The following is a 7,342-nucleotide window of genomic DNA, read 5'->3' on the forward strand; positions in this document are numbered from 1 at the left end:
TTTTAACAAATTTAGCCACTTTTCGACAGTTTTATCCCCAGTTGCTGGTGTTATATTATCCTAGCTCGGGGCGTCGACCTTTCCGGGAACCACATTCGTTCGCTGTCGTTAAGATGCAATTGAAGTATTTTCTTTGAATTATCTTTAAGTTTGCGTTCGAAGTTGGATTCGTCCATCGAGTAGTTAATAATGATCCGATCCAAGAATGTCTTTAATTTGTGTTTGGATCTGCTAAGTTTAGCTCCCGCTATCATCGCTTGCGAAATTGCTCAATCATCCACTTATGTTAAAATACTTTCGGGGCAGCTAATAGCTTTGAACGCTGGCCTTGTTGAAATGATGGAAAATTTGTCACGAGTACATGACATGATGCAATAATGCGAAATATTGGTGCAGTATTGAGAAATAACATGCAATATTCCTACATATCTATACCCACAACAAAAAAATACAATGAAAAAAAAGTTGTTGCCGGCCTTGTTGAAATGATGGATAATTTGTCACGAGTACGAGTACATGACATGATGCAATAATGCGAAATATTGGTGCAGTATTGAGAAATACCCACAACAAAAAAAACAATGAAAAAAAAAGTTGTTGCCAAGGGCGAAACGCAAGGAAAAACATATGCATAAAATGAATAATGTACAAGTTTGTGGTAATAATGTTACGGCAGTGCTCTTCAACCGGTGCACCCAAAATATGCCTAGGGTGCACCAGTACAAAAGGGTATACAGGGGTGCACCACACACTTCACACTAAATAAATAATTTTTACTAAAAAATTTAGCAATAAGAAATATATATAAAGTACTTAAAAATTTTGAGCATTGTTTTGTCAAAGTTTTAAACATTTTTAACAAATTTAGCCACTTTTCGACAGTTTTATCCCCAGTTGCTGGTGTTATGTTTTTTTCGCGCCAATACAGAGTTGCGATAGGGGATTCTCCAAGCGTCGTCTGTCTAGGTTTCGCCAAAGTTAGTATAGACCAAGTTAGAAAACGGCGCTCGTGTCCGCCATTACGGATCCCACAGAGCGTGAATCGTCTATAACATTTAAAATATAATTTCTAATATAAATCTTCTTATATAATATTAAATCTAGGAATAATTAATATAATATTAAATCTAGGAATAATTTAATGTGAATAAATAATTTTTACTAAAAAATTTAGCAATAAGAAATATATATTAAAGTACTTAAAAATTTTGAGCATTGTTTTGTAAAGTTTTAAACATTTTTAACAAATTTAGCCACTTTTCGACAGTTTTATCCCCAGTTGCTGGTGTTATGTTTTTTTCGCGCCAATGTTGCGATAGGGGATTCTCCAAGCGTCGTCTGTGTAGGTTTCGCCAAAGTTAGTATAGACCAAGTTAGAAAACGGCGCTCGTGTCCGCCATTACGGAGCCCACAGAGCGTGAATCGTCTTTAAAATGCATGGTCGGCATGTGTTTATTTAGAGTTCTTGTAAGCGATACAAAGCTAGAAAACACGTATAGCGGTTGTTTTAACATTTAAAATATAATTTCTAATATTAATCAGCTTAGTTTACATAATAGTATATGATCATATACCCACTACCTACGAATCTACAGAGCCATTCTTTACTAACATTTAAAATCCAACGAGTGGACATGCATCTCCAAACTGCTTAAGTACTAGCAGATAAGGTGTTCGCGTTTTCCGATTTCATAAAGACCCGTAAGGCAAAAAAGGTAGCATACTAATTCAAGCAGAGGACCAAAAATAGTAACTTAGTATTGTTTTCCTCAACGTTACTTCCGATATTAGGCAAATTTTACACAGATACCTTAAGTTTCGTTGCCGGGTATACGTGTTAAGTTTGTGAGCCAAAAAGTAAAATCACGGCAATGTACATGCAAAACTGCGGCTAGATACACCAGTTTATGGTATGTTATGCGTTTGTATTTATGGTAATATGTTATTTTTGTTTGTATTTTTATATTTTAAACATGTTCTTTTAAGACTCGTTGTTTTACAATCCGTTTCTCGTTGTTTTACAAACTTTGGTCTATACTTTCTCGTTGTTTTACTAACATTGGGTTTCGCAAGGCATTTTTAGCCCTCAAAACGCATTGTAAGGATGCTAGAACAGAATTTGTGTACAAATTAGCTAAAATGCACACACGGACATGTGGGCTAGCATTTTATTTGAATATGGTTGTTGAATTAAGTGGTATTACTCTAATTAGTGTGATATATATGTACAAACTTATCAAATCTTGTTGGATGCTCAACATTTTATGGTTGTTTTGTCTGACCACTTTTTAAGAGATTTTGTAAAAAGTTGATAGGTAAAAAAGTATATCACTATGGTTTTGGATAAGATTTGGTGTTGGATATAGCAGAAATAGATTCTATGAGATATTTAAGTGGGGAAAACATACTTTCTTTCAATGGAAATATCCATGACCATGCGCAACCATTCGGGCTGCAGCAGAGGTAGTACTCCTTGCCTCGGCGGCTCAACCTAGTCAAGGCTCTTGGTCATCAGGATTCTTAAAAAAGCAGCATTTCGCTGTGGTACTGAATCGTTTTTTCCTAATCAAGGCTCTCTCATCAGCATTCTTGAAAAGCTGCATTTCGCTCTGGTACTTAATCGTTTTTACAGCCAGACTTTCGAAAGTGCCTTTCCCCAAGAACCCCTAGCCCGCGTTGACGCATGAGCGTGACAACATTCATGTCACACGCGAACTTACGCATAAGTATACACGGGAACTACAGCCGCTTTCCAGGATTCAATTGCGAGAGCATACTAGGAGCAACTGATCTCTCGTTTTTTGCAATCGCGACACTCGGAGATACTCGTCAGCCATGTTGTAAAACCTGTCGATGTCAAGGACAGTTAACCTTTTAAATTCCACAAGAATTTATGGACGGACATTTGCAGAGAGAACAGTACGACTCGCATTTCCTGGTCTTCTTGGGCATAAGAAGAAAGATCCGTGATGCAAAGTATCGATCCATTTTCGGCGGCTGGGTGCACATATCACAGGAGGCTGCGGTGGCGCCCACCAAACCTGATTTAAGGCCGCGGGTTTCAACACGACGTTTCACTCCTTTGTTTTCTGACATAAAGTGTGACTGATCCAAGCGTGGTTCGACACCGGAAGAGTCGCCTCCCGTCTACGAGGCAAACACACGCTTGGCTTGGTGCACTCGAACGAAGAGGTTTTCAAAAGAACTGCACGACTGCTCATTAAGACTTTCAAACAGTGCCACAGCTTCCAAAAGCTGCTTGTCTTCGATATTTTCAATGTCAACGTCGGTCAGTTTTGACTGGACCTCTCCTTTAAACGCATTCTTTTTTTCGGACATCATTCTTTGCGGTTGTGTGCCAGTGTACTTCCAACCAATTTTGGACAAACAACTTTCTTTCCCTCGGCATCTTTGTGAACGGTGCTGTTTCAGGACGCACTTAAAAACACATGCCAGTGCATTTTGTTTACAAGATACGTCATAAGGCCAGTCAATAAAGAAAAAAAATATTTATACGTTTACCTGCAAATTGAATAATAAATTTAATAAGAAACCCGTCTTGCCCCACCCTACTAAGTTATTAATCAGCCGACAGAGCCTCCGTTGGCAGTACCGATGGGCAAGGGCAAGGCCTCATCCGCGACCACATCAACTTCTTTTAAACAGTCCTGTCGAATCTTTTCTTCTGTTAGTATTTCCTGTTTTTTTTGTCAAACTGTTTTTTTGTGTCGAACTGTATTCTTTATCACTAGTTGACATTTTACTAATGTTTCTTTTTTTAGTTGTTTGTTGGGGAGATTCTGCAATTAAATCAAATAAAATTAGACGGTGTAGGTCGGGATGGCAACATGTAGAACTCACTGTTTTGGAAGTTGTGGCGATTGACTTCGTCCTAGCTGCTGGCCCCGAGACTTTTTGGGGTAGATTCCGGTCCTTTTCCATTTTGTGGTGTGGCGGCTGTGGGCATTTGCCGCTCGTGCACCACAAGTGTGCCGACATGTCGTATTTTGTGTATCGGCATTTAAATATAACATAAACATTAAAAAAAGGTATGTGCACAGTCACATTTTTGCTATTGCTATATTTCAGCAAACAATGATGTTGTTCGAGGTTGATCATCCATCCACTGGTATTCCGCCTATGGTCTGCATCTGTCGTTTCAACCGCTAGCTTAGGTTACTTCGAGGCATCGGTTGCATACCCTCCGAGGCGTCGGTGGCATTGAAGAGCTTGCACTTCTTCCACGACTGTTGTCCGCGCCTGAGGAGATAAAAGGCATGGGAAGCAGCTCTTTTCTGATAAGAGTTTTAAATAGAGTTTTAAATAATTTATAGCAGTTTATGAAAACTGTTAGGTCATATGTTTTGATAATTCGTTGAATTTTTCACGTTTACTTTTATATTAGGTCACATGTTTTGATAATTCGTTGAATTTTTCACGTTTAGTTTTATATTAAACGAGAAACATATTGAAAAAGCGAACCGGCTTGACCCGACCTACTAGCAGCCACAGAAATAAAAAAGAATAGAACGCGCATCTCGAATGTCGCTAAAGGAGAGAGCTGATATACTGGGTTTTAAGGGTCACGTTACCGCAGGTCGTTTCCGTTTTACTATTGAAGGCAATGTAATCTATGGCGCGTATGAAGTTTTTCTTTCATTTTCTGACTTAAATCACAGCCTCTCAGGTATACGTACAAAAATCCGTATGTAGTTTTTCTTTTATTTTCTGACTTAAATCACAGGTATATATATATAACAAGCTTTGCGTTTGTTTAATAAAGTTGTGTTAAATACTTCTTTAATTGCCTAACACTGTCAGAATTTTCTATATTATATGGACACAAATGTAGAATCCTCCGAAACGTAACGTGTTAGATGAAAATGTTGGAGGTTGGTAGTAAAGAGGCAGAGTTAGAGTTTATTGGCTATACGGGTTATTTTTTGGTTTTTGTTTGTATGTTTAGCGATTAGCAGATAACGCAGGGGGAGGATTCCTAAACGAGAAACTGGCTATACAGGTATTTTTTTGGTTGTTGTTTGTATGTTTAGCTGTTAGCAGATAACGCAGGGGGAGAATTCTTTACTAGCGCCAAACTTTTAATAATCTGACATTCAATAGCTTTTGAATTCATATTTGAGTATTATCAAGTATTTCTAGGGCTATGTCCGAGATTAGACCCCAAAGAGGTCAACAGTGGGTTGCTTTTGGCTGCAATAAGAGAAAGTTTTCGAAAAGCCAACCCAGATCAAATAGTTCAGGCAGTGATGACGAAGAGTCTGAAGTTAAAAAGAAGTATGTATCCTCGAACATTCCACAGGTTTCTTTTGAGTTAGTTAAGTGTAGAACTATTCTAGCCTAGTGTAATGCACAGTTTAACAGGTTAAACCAATGTTAAGTTAAGTTTTTTTTAGCTAAAATGTTTGGAAAGGTATATTTGTTTAAGTTACGTTTTTTTAGCTAAAATGTTTGGAAAGGTATATTTGTTTAAAAGGCATTCATACACCAAACATTTTACTTTTTAAAGTTGGCCCAAACAAAACATATGTTATACTGAATATACTTTTGACAGCTAGCCAATATTACGTTTGGGTTTTAGTTTCCCAAAATACAAGCAGCGTCGAAAAAAATTGGAAGTAAAAATACGGCGAGAGAACTTAAAAATATCAGACTCATCCGTCATAGGCTCAGACCATTTCTATGAAAGAGACATCAACCGATCAAAAGTCATACATGTGATTAGACATGCCAAACACGTCGAAAAAATGCCTAAAGTGAGATCAACGGAGCGGGTAGTGTATATTGTCTGGGATGGAAAGAAAGTGCAAGGGTATATTGATCTGGGAAATGGGCTAGAAACTACAGACTCCACACCCCACCTGCAAAAAATGTTTTAATTTTAACTGGAAAATTCCATTGGGGTTTTTTTTTATTGACAGCCTTAATGGGCAGGAAAGAGCTAATTTAACTAAAGTATGCATTGAGAAGTTATCTTCTACTGGTGCGGAAATTGCTGCTGTTATTGTGACGGTCCTTCGATGCACTTCAGCATGTATAAAGAATTTTGTGGAAAAAAAACATTTCTGCAATATTTGATGCCTGCCATATGCTGAAACTATTACGTACTAATAGATCATAACGAAGAAAAAATTTGCTGGAAGTATATTAAAGAACTTGAGTCATTACAAAGGAGTGAAGGCCTTCATCTTGGAAACAAACTACGTAAAGATCATTAATTTCTTCCAGCAAAAGATGATAACATTGCAGCTCAAACTTTAAGTGAAAGCGTTGTAGATGCTATTGAATTTTGCACAAATGTATTAAAACTGGCTCAATTCAAGGAGTAGGCTGGTACAGTCAAATTTATTCGTTTGATCAATAACTTGTTCGATATTATGAATTCCCGTCACCCCATGGCCTACTCAATACACGGCCTAGGAATACACCGAAACTGCTCAGAATAAGAGGCCTATTGACGCGAATAATGCCCATTATAATACATTGTTACGTCACGGTTTTATGAATGGATTTTGCTGTCTGGCTGTAGTTTTTGCATTAAATAACATTTAATTTCCCATTCCCGGTTAAATTACCTTATTTTTCGGGTTATTTTATATCAACATCTTATATTTTTTATAAATGTTTAAGCATGACTGAACAGATAGGAGTTACTTTTAACCAACAGTTTAATTTGGCTCAGTCGCTGAGTGAAAATAGTATTTGGCTTAAAACAGAAGATTTTTAAGAAAGCTTATGCATATCTAGCAAAATTACCTTATTTTTCGGGTTATTTTATATCAACATCTTATATTTTTTATAAATGTTTAAGCATGACTGAACAGATAGGAGTTACTTTTAACCACGTGCGGCATACAAGTAAGTTTAACCGACAGTTTAATTTGGCTCAGTCGCTGAGTGAAAATAGTATTTGGCTTAAAACAGAAGTTTTTTAAGAAAGCTTATGCATATCTAGCAAAACAACAAGTAAGTTAATTGATATATGTCCGTTGTGGACTTTTAAAACCGGTCCTTAAAAACAATATAGGATAAAACCGGTCCTCAAAAACAATATAGGATATTGGATAACCACAAGCATATTAGCCTTTGTCTCAAGGTGCTTATGCCTTGATTATGTCCTGCTGCTCATAACTCATTTTCTACTCGAGGTTTTTTTTGTTAAAGCAGGACAGAGGCTCTCTTCCTCGAGGTCAAAAAATGGGTCATACAGCACATCATAAATTAAGACTGTATAATACAAACAAACTCACGATAGCCTCCCTTCGTACTCAAGTGTTGTGTCTAACTTTAGACCTTTGTCGCTGTTTAATTTGACTAGTCTTCC

The 7,342-nt window shown here is 37.2% G+C and overlaps 2 long non-coding RNA genes across 2 annotated transcripts; one reads left to right on the plus strand and one right to left on the minus strand.

The window, feature by feature from the left end:
* The first annotated feature begins 6 nt into the window (after nucleotides 1–6).
* Nucleotides 7–699, plus strand: LOC113475430. Its single transcript, XR_003397187.1, has 2 exons — nucleotides 7–464; nucleotides 595–699. It is a non-coding gene; the product is annotated as an uncharacterized LOC113475430 (long non-coding RNA).
* Nucleotides 700–2,981: 2,282 nt separating this feature from the next.
* On the minus strand, nucleotides 2,982–4,931 carry LOC113475431. The gene is made up of 2 exons (XR_003397188.1): nucleotides 3,862–4,931; nucleotides 2,982–3,800 (listed from the first exon to the last, which is right to left on the minus strand). It is a non-coding gene; the product is annotated as an uncharacterized LOC113475431 (long non-coding RNA).
* Nucleotides 4,932–7,342: the final 2,411 nt, after the last annotated feature.

Source organism: Ciona intestinalis, unplaced genomic scaffold (genome assembly GCF_000224145.3).
Source record: "Ciona intestinalis unplaced genomic scaffold, KH HT000472.1, whole genome shotgun sequence".
Lineage (NCBI taxonomy): Eukaryota > Metazoa > Chordata > Ascidiacea > Phlebobranchia > Cionidae > Ciona > Ciona intestinalis.